The sequence below is a fragment of the Gossypium hirsutum genome, chromosome A01 (assembly GCF_007990345.1).
Source record: "Gossypium hirsutum isolate 1008001.06 chromosome A01, Gossypium_hirsutum_v2.1, whole genome shotgun sequence".
NCBI classification, from domain to species: Eukaryota; Viridiplantae; Streptophyta; class Magnoliopsida; order Malvales; family Malvaceae; genus Gossypium; species Gossypium hirsutum.
This window is the reverse complement of record NC_053424.1, coordinates 56,404,868-56,415,252: the sequence shown is the minus strand read 5'-3', so window position 1 is coordinate 56,415,252 and position 10,385 is coordinate 56,404,868. Positions and strand designations below refer to the sequence as shown.

Genomic DNA, 10,385 nt, shown 5'->3' with positions numbered 1-10,385 from the left:
ATCACCATGTCATAAAACATAAGAAATAGAATGAAGTTTAATTTTCGAGCCTTGGGGAAAAAGTACAAATATGCAAAAGTTTAGGGGTCAAAATGAAAATTTATAAAAATATGATTTTTGGACCCATATGAATAATGTGACTAATTAGTAGGCTAAATGTGATATTATAGATCAAGGAAATCGAGATTCGGGCTTAAATCGGGAAAATACAAGGTTATGGACTAAAATGGTAAATTGTCATTTCTAGATCGAGGTAAGTTCGTGTCTTAATAATAATGTAATACCATGCATGAATTGTAATTCTCTATTGATATGGTATAAATTTTATGATTTAATATGTTTAAGAGAAGTTGATGGATGGTGTGTATGATATGGAAAAATGTAATGCTTGTTGTGTCATGTGAAATTGAATGGCAAATTATTGTTACATGAATTGAGTGTTAAATTACTATTACCTGGGTTGTATGAATTGCTACACGGTTGTACTTGATGAGATTTCGACAAGTAAGTTCGGATAACTTAAAGTAAACTTCTAACATGCCTAATTGTATGATTTATGAGTGCATGATAAGTGCATTTGTTGATGGCATGAAATTACATGAAATGAATCTTTGAAAATGATTTGTCGAAAAATGTCTCGGTTGAGGTTAAAAAGGGAATTCGATGGATAAAGCATGATTTACAAGAGAATTGAGATCCTGCATGTGTTGCAGAAAGGATTTAGCCCGGACGGGTAATCCGTTGATCTCAATTATGAAAAAGATCTAGCCCGAACGGGTGTTCCATTGGATGATCGAGCCTCCCGAAGAATATATGTGCATTGGATTTAGCCCGAACGGTTTCACATAAAGGAAACGGTGAAAGCAAAAGAATTCTGTATCATGAGATATTTGAATTCTTGTGAGACAGAGTCGAAGTGATTCCAGACTCCCCTGTCTCAACTTTGGAAAATCACTAGAAATTGTACAAAAATAATTATGAGTTAAAAATTATATGAATGAAATCATTTATGAGTCTTCTTTCAGGAGAAAGAGACAGAAACATTATTCGAGTCTCGTACTATGAGATAAATAAATTTTAGTGAAGAAAAGTCGAAGCTATCAAACAGCAAAACAGGGGAGATTTTGAATAATAAACTGTACTTATTGGCTAGACCAAAAATTCTGAAAATTTTATGATAAGAATAGATATGGGTCTAGTTTTTAGAAAAATTAACAGATCTTAATTTGGAGTTCTGTAGCTCCGGATATAAATAATTTAATGACCATGACTCGGGAAAACAGCTTAGCTGGAATTTGAATAAATAGAAAAAAATGAAAATAGCATGTTATTGCATTGCTTATTATTTTCATGCGAGCTCAATAAGCGTAAAGCTTACTCCCTCCTTTCCATTTCTTTTAGTTTTGTCAAGTTAGCTCAGGGTTGGAGATCGTCGGAGGTAGCATCACACTATCGAGCCATTATCCGTGGAGTATTGATATGTGTATGTTAAATGTTTTCAAAAGAATGGCATGTATAGGGACTTAGTTTTTCTATGATGACTATTGTTGTGATTAGACAAAGGTATTGGTTTATATTGATTTGTTGTTTATAGCCATGAGTTATGGTTTATAATAATTTTGGCTTGTAAGCCTATTTATCCATGATATGTGTTAATGTCTTGTGATGTGGTTATGTGGTTGTGCTTGTTCATTATATGAGAAGTATATGGCATATGAACATGATGAATGCCATTGAAATCGTGTATGTATGTGTATGTAAAGATGACAAAAAGGCTTGGAAATTAGCCTAAGTTTTGACCATACGGGTAGAGACATGGCAGTGTGTCTCAGCCGTGTGGAGGACACGGCCTCTAGCCATGGGTGTCTGCCTTGGCAGTGTTCCCTTAAATGGTTGCTGACGTCATAAATAGAAAATTACACGGGCTGAGGACACAGGCGTGTCCCAAGCCACACGGACGTGTGCGACCACATGGCCCAACCCACACGGGCGTGTGACTCTCCAAAGCTAAAAAATTGTTAAGTTGCCCAAAGACTTTCGAAAGTTCTCGGTTTAGTCCCGAACCACCCCAATGTATGTTATAGGTTCGAAGTCCTGTATAAGGGACAATATGCATGTGTTTGAAAAGTTTTAATTTTGGGCGAAATTTGGTAACCTAGTTTTGTATGTTTGTGAATGTTTAAGTCCGGTAACGCCTCGAACCCTATCCCGGAGTTGGATACGAATGAGGGTTATTACACTTTGATCTACCTTTAGGTTTACCACGAGGATTCCGTTCCTATGTCCTTCCATGATCATCATCAGCATTCCGATCTTGTCTCTCACGAACAATGAGACCCTCTCCCTGAGAGTCGGGTTTAACCACAAGATGCTTCATCTTATCATATGAAGTCAAAGAATCATAAACCTCATCAACTGTGAGAGACACGCTGCTATATAAAATCGTGTCTCTAAAGGTTGAATAAGACGGGGGCAACGAACAAAGTAGAATCAACCTAGATCTTATCATACTGAACCTCCATGGCCTCCATGTTTGAGAGAATTTCTTTAAACACTGTTAAGTGTTCGTGTACAGAAGCACCTTCCTCCAAACGATGAGCATAAAGACGCTGCTTCATATGCAACTTGCTTGTTAGAGTTTTCGACATACATATTTGTTCTAGCCTCTTCCATAATGCAGTGGCGGTCTTCTCTTTCATCACATCCTGCAAAATTTCGTTGGAAAAATGCAGATGTAATTGTGTTAACGCCTTTCGATCCTTACACTTCTTCTCTTCATCTGTTAATGTCGAAGGCATTTTATCTATCCCTAGCAGGGCATCCTCCAAATCCATCTACGCAAAAACTACTTGCATCTTAATCTGCCACAATGCAAATCTGGTGTTGCGATCTAACAGCGGAATTTCATACTTCAAAGACGTCATTACCATGATCGAGATGAACAACCCGTAAGCTCGGATACCAATTTGTGAAAAAATAAAAAAATAAAATAAAATAAAGAACACACAAATTTTTACGTGGAAACTCTTTCGGGAAAAAAACCACGGCCAGAAGAGAAGAAAATTCACTATGTCGAATTCAAATTATTACAAGAGGAATAGACTATGTCTATTTATAGGCTTTTGAAGTCATATTCTAGTAAGACTGAAACACCTTATTCTAATCAATATCAAATAGATAGAATTTAATAAGGTTTAAAAAACCTTATTCTAAAATAAAACACAAGAAGTGTAATTTTATATGGATTCTTCTTTTATTTTATTTTATCACTGTATTTTATTTAAATGAGGATTCGGGTCACTTAATTCTAACAATTTACATACTACATTAACTTTTTTATGATTAATAAGGTAAATTACAAAATTTGTCACTTATGTTTGCATAAATTTAAGTTTTAGTTACTAAACTTAAAAAAAAAAACTATATGATCACCAACATTATCAACTTGGTATTTTATAGTCATTGAGAAGTTAACTTCCGTTGATGGTGCAACAATAAGTCGGCTTAGTATTTTATATTTCACTTATATTTGTGCAGGTAGTCCCTGAACCTTTCCAATTAATTTTTTCTTTTATATCTTGTCCTTTTTTTTTATTTTTATTCTTCTCTACCCGACAAACATTGGGTGAAGGAGAACGTTGCTTAAAACCTTAATGTCAGCCTCTTCTGTTCTCACGGCAACATGGTGAGCTATGTTACTTTTGGGTTAAAAGCATTTTTAAATAAATAATACTAAATAAACAATTTTTTAAGTTAAAAAAATGCTTTTTAATACGCATATTTTTTTAATTTGTGTTTGAAAAAACACTTTTGGAGTCAAATGACTTATTTAACTTTTATTTATAATCTAATGTATTTTATATAATATTTATATTAAATAAACAATTATTTCTCTATTAAAATTTATTCAAATATATAAAATTATATATTTAAATTTGTAATGTTTATATTTTAAATAACTTTAACATTTAATATATAATTTATATATCGAATTTAAATTTTACAAATAATTAATATTAATTTCTTAAATGTTATATTCTTTATATCAAAATATTAATAATGAGTTATAATAAATAATTTTTTATATTTTTATTGTAATATTATAATATTAAGAAATTTTAACATTATTTAAATGTATATTTTTTTATTTTACAATATCATATTTAAAATAAACATTTTATTTTTCAAAAATATTTTTTAACAACAATATTAAACACTTAAATCCTAACTTAAAATTTTCAAAAACTTTTGTGCTTTCTACTTTGAAGCTAAGTTCTTGATTTAACCCATGTGAGAGTTGCCGGGGCATCATCGAATGCACAAGGTGTTCTAGTGATTGGCGATAGTTCACAGACACCATGATGGCTTTGCAAATGCTGACGAGGCGACGACAAAAGGTGTCGCAGATGGCAATATTATCGAAGGAATGAGTTAAGCTTCAGCGGTGGAAGAAGATTATGATTGGAATGATCTTGGTTGTGCTCAAAGGTTTCTTAAGGTCCACAATTCCCCCATTCAGACTCATTTTTATGAGATGGTGGATAAACCCGGTTAAAAAGGTTATGGCTCCGTCGATATGATTGAAGGAGAAAACCCCATCTACCAGCTTGATATTGGTGGGTACTTGTCAATCAAGGAACTCCTATTGAAGGCTCCATTTGGATGGCGGTGTAGATTGTACGATAGCTTGAAATTAGAAATGAGGGGCCAGATATTCCATGATAAAACCCTCTGCAAAAAGAAATTAAGATAATTGGACTATGCATCCCAAAATTATGATTCTCATTCTAAATTGCCCCTCAAACTTTAAAACGTTTTATTTACATTTTTAAATTATCGGTGTTATATCAATCAGGACCTTCAATTACTAAAATTATTAATTTAATAATTAAACGTATTAAACTTACATGACATGATTTAAAATGAAAATTTTAAAGAAAATTAAAACATTACTGCATAACTTTTAAAAGTAAAAATTAGAAATAAAGTAAAACTGAAAAAAGATAAAAGTGAGCGATAAGCTTTTATAAAAGCTTTGAAAACCTTAAAACTAAGATTTTTACAATATTCATTGTTACAATATTCATTTTTCTTTACACTTTTTCATTTAATAGTTGAGTTATGGTTAAATTAATGATTTGACATATAATTAATGGTTAAATTAATGGTTTTATTTATAAAAAGACCTTATTGGTATAACTTCAATAGTTTTAAAGATGTAATTAGAATGTTTTAAAGTATGAGGAATAATTTAAAATGAAGATTATAAATTAGGGATGTATAATATTTAACTCAAAGAAATTATAAAAAAAATCCAAATTTCAAGCAATTAGAAGCTTTGCTAGGAAAAGAGGCAAATCGTACTACAAAGAAGAGAAAATAAACTGAATTCCCACATGGATATAAATCAAAGAAAGAAATTTCTAAACATATACAAGTAAATCAAAGAATAAATATTTCTACCAATTGGGTTTTAAAGTGGCCCTTTTCCACTAATTTCAAGCCCAAAATTGAGCTCCATTTTTCATACATATTTCTCAGTAATGGATCGATCGAACTGCAAAGATTAGGCCTTCATTTTCATGTAATGTCACTCAAAAGTCATGTTTTTAGGCAAATTTTGACAGTCCTTGATGTGGTGACCAATGCAACCAAGACGAAAACAAAACTAAGAAAGAGTCTGGTATAGGTATGGAATTCACTGATCATCCATCCCTCTGTCAGTTTGAGGTAATAGCCTTTTTAAGTCAAATTTTTATTAAATCATGTACATTTTACTGTAGGATGAATATTTTCTGGTTGTTGTTTTTTTAATAATGTGGCTTTTAAAAGTTTGATTTCTAATTCTCTTATTTAAAGTGCAAATACTTATTAATTATACATATTTAAACATTTTTTTAGCTCTATCTTAATTTCGAATTTTACTCACAATTTTTTAATCATTTTTTCACTGATGAATAGTCAGCTAATTTAAAATTTTATCGACAAAAATAAGAGATTTAAATTCATATTTGGTAATATCATCTTTTAAATGTTATATTATGAATCAACTTAAATGATTTTCGAATTCTGTAATCGTAATATTTACTAAAAATGAGGAGGGGTAGCTAAAAATGGACAATTTGACTAGGTTTTTGCATATTTGTCATACAAGCTGTAAAAATATAATATCCATGGCCTAACCTTTTGGGCATATAAAGAAATTAAATTAGATTTATATTTTCCTTTGAATTTTTTATTTTTAGAAATAAAGAATTCAATCAACTATTAAAAAAATAACAGAAATGGACATTGGTCATTTTTTTTCCCACATAATTAAAGACATCAAAAATATATAGAAAAATTGGAACTCACCAAAATTGTTAATTGATTGAATGAAATTGGAGAAATGAATTTGGACAATATCCAAGAATAACAACATGAAAGACAAAAAGAAGCTAACGAAGAAAAAAAGACAAAAAAAAGAAAGCTGCATGGAAGCAACTATATTCAAGTCCAAACAAAAATGAAAGCAATGTGAAAATAACCACAATAAAATAAAGATGTCATCAATCAAAGATGAGACATAATATTTATCAAGAAATTGTACGAGATTTAAATTTAATTAAACAGAGTTACGAATTTAAGGTGGAAGAAACCTAAAACAGCCATTCAAGTTTTGCATTACTTCTCATAATTTCTCTTTTGTAAAATCTTTCTTTTTACTACTAATTTACATTCTGTAACCTTAGCCCTCATTTGTTCTCCCAGTAAATGGTATCCGGCCTATAAAAGATTTATATATCTGAGTATATATGCCGCTTTAATGTGAAATTCTCAAAATTTTCAAATTGAATAATTTTTTTTATAAATAATAGAAAAAACTCAAAAAATAAATAAATAAAGAATTTGCTCATCATGGTAAAAGATAATCAAAGCATGAACTTCGTAAGTTATGGCATTCACAATGGCCCTTATCCACTAATTTCAAGCCCCAAATTGGGCTCCGTTTTTCCTACATTTCTCAACAATGATTGCGCCTTCATTTTCATATTGAATCACTCAAAATTGTTTCGGCTTAAGTTATATAAAAAAAAAAGTACTTATAAAATAATTAAAACATTCAATAAAAATTTGCAATTAATTGAGTATTTAGTTGAATGTTAGCAATTAAATGAGCCACTGGAATATAATTTTCCATCAAAGGTTCATCGAATCGTTAAGTGGTGACGTGGTAGTTTACATGGTAACTAATGTAAAAGGGCTTAATTGATTGTTTAATTTTTATAATATTTTAATAATTAAAAAAATAATAAAATTTACAATTCATTTTTATTTTTTCTCATACACTATCTTAGGTCGTATCACCTCTTTCAAACCAAAACTACTACTCACTTACCTCAAGTCACCAACAATAAATTCATTGTCACTCAAACTTCTCACTTATCAGTGCATATATATCTAATCGTCATTCCACTTCAAGATTTCTATTTCCTTATTATCAAAATTAAAAACCTTCAAAATAACAAGTATTTTTTATTTTTTTAAGTTTTTAATATTTTTAATAAATCTTATAATTTTTTAAAATAAATTTTATAACATTTGACATTTTTATATAATTTCTAAACTTTTTGTAACATTTATATTATTCTTTCATATTTTTCATAATCTATTAATAATATTTATAGTTTTATAATTTTCTAATCTTTTCTAATATCTTAATAATGTTTAGCCTTAAATAAAAAAATTAAGCCCTCTTAAATAATTAAAAAGCAAGTAAGTCCTCAACAGCATTTTTACATTAGTCACCATGTCATCAATTTTTTCATGACAGTAATTAATGACTCGTCGAGGTATTTGAGGGAAAACTATATTTTAAGAGCTCAATAAATTGTTAACTTTTGATTATGAATTTAATTAATTACAATTTTTAATTAAAAGCTTAATTTATTTTTAATAATTTTAAAATAATTTATATTTTTTACATTTAAAAAATTTGATTTAACAAATCTAGCAGATGAAATCAAACAATCTCAATCAACAAATTAACATTTATGCAAGATATGACTATATGAAGCGTGGAAAAGTTCTTAAGACATTTCTTTTAGAGAGAGAGATGATAATCCTTTAACATTTAAATTTGTATATTATTATCATAATCTAAATTAAATAAATTATTTGTTGAATTTTTGAATTCGTTGAACACGTAGGTCATAACGCAGTCCATCCTCAAACCGCACACACTTATCATACTCAGTCGCAACCAGTGCTCGAGCATACCTGCTCAATCTCAGAAACTCGGCCTCACACTCAACTATGAACCTCTCTCCCTGAACCAGATTCATAAACTCAAACCTGCGAGCCTCAATGTAACTAGCGCCCATGTATTTACCCTGAAGGGCACTCTTAAAGTAGTCTCAGGTAATCAATTCTGACTGGGTTCTCTCCTCGACTGTCAACCACCGCTGCTACGCTTTGTCTTGGAGAAGAGATACTGCACCTCTCAGTTTCTGTGTAGGTGTACAATTGAGGTCATTCATGATGTGCTTAGTAGCTTTGAGCTACTACTCAGCCACCGTAGGAGTGACTTTAGTAACGCCCCTAAACAATTCAATGTCGTTTGATCAGAGTCATTCAGTAACTGACCCTCAAACTCTTGGTACAGTACGGATCCCAGCGACCCTCTCCAAAACTCACAACATTGCCTGGGATACAGGGTCATCCTCAATTGGTGCAGTCTGAAACTCTGTCTTAGCAGTAGGAGTATCAACGGTCTCACTAGTCACCAAAACGGGTATACTACCCATGGAGGATAACTCAACTCGAGCTCCTCACGACGTCCTAGTCGCCCATGCGACCTTCGTCCACGACTCCCCCATGAACTCATACTTTTTGTGTAACAGTCTGATTTAGACCCTATTCGAAACGGTGGTTTCGGGACCACGAATTCGAGTCAGAAAAATATTTAAAAAATATTTTCTGTTTCTATTATGTGTGAATTTGTATGCATGAAATTTTCGTGATTTAATTTTGTCGTTTGAGTGTCCGATTAAATAAAAGGGCTTAATCGCGCAAAATGAAAATTTGATAGTTTAATGTAAGGGCCGAATTGTTGTTGTCTTTTTAAATGGAGGCATTTAAGTTGCAATTATACCATAATATTAGGTGATGGATGGTTTTAGACAACCATTATAAAGATTTCATATTATATTATAAAGGATAATTATGTAATTTATTAAATAACATATGTTATAATAGAACATAAAAATTAAAATATGGTTTCATAATGCTTTGTTTTTTCTGAAACATAAAATAAATGAAATGAAATAAGGGTTCAAGGGTTCGGCCATTGTTGGAACTTAATCAAGGTATGTAACTAGTTCAGTTTTTTATAATTTTTACGTTTTTGAGATCTTTGCAGTGTAATGTACAAAGCCTATGCTTGAATTTTTTTATTTTGATGAATATTTTGAGTTATCCCATTGATGAATATTTGAGTTTTGTGATGTTAGTTGAAGACATATGAAATATATGTTTTAGACTAACATGTTTCATATTGGAATTTTTGATGATTTTGAGTAATTAGGGCTAAATTGCAAAAATAATAAATTGAAGGACTAAAATGTGAAATAAATGAAATATATAGACTTATATGAACACTAGGAACATTCAGCGTAAGCATGGTATGTGAAAATTTTACATGTTTTGTGTTTTGTGCAATTTGGACTAAATTGTAAAAAGTGTAAAATGTCAGGGGTAAAATTGTAATTTTTCCATTTATGTGGTATTGGACTAAAATGAGTGAAAATATATTTGAATGAGTTTAATTTGAATATGTTTAGATCAAGAACCAAAGAAATCAAATTTGGATTGGGGGAAAACTAAAGTTGTCGATTAGCCATCCTGTTCCGATTTTCATCGTCCGAGGTAAGTTTATAAGCAAATAGATATTGTTAATTTTAAATAAATATGAATTTTATATGCAAAAATGAACTATGTGGAAATATACATGTATTAGCCAAATGTAAATAAGCTTGGGAGCTATGTTTACGAATTCGTTTCGACCGAGTTACGACGTCTAAAAGTCTCGTATAAACCTTAAGAATAGCTAGGATACATATTTCATGACATAGGATTCTGATATGCGATGTACGAGTAAGACCATCGCATCGATATATGTGTGCGAGTAAGACCACCTTTTATACATTGGCATCGATGTGTGACTCCGATATATGTGTGCGAGTAAAACCCTGTCTAGGACAGTGGCATCGATATGTGATTACATGTAAGACCACATCTGGGACGTTGGCATTGTATGATATATGTGATTATCTGAGTGTCTTATCCAATTCCGAATGGTTCATCGGGCAACGATAAGTTGTGATCGAATGTGTAAAACGAGCTAA

The 10,385-nt window shown here is 30.9% G+C and overlaps 1 pseudogene; it reads right to left on the bottom strand.

Moving 5' to 3' along the window:
• Positions 1 to 4,238: 4,238 nt before the first annotated feature.
• On the bottom strand, positions 4,239 to 8,786 carry LOC107935675 (gibberellin receptor GID1B-like; annotated as a pseudogene).
• Between the last annotated feature and the right edge of the window lie 1,599 nt (positions 8,787 to 10,385).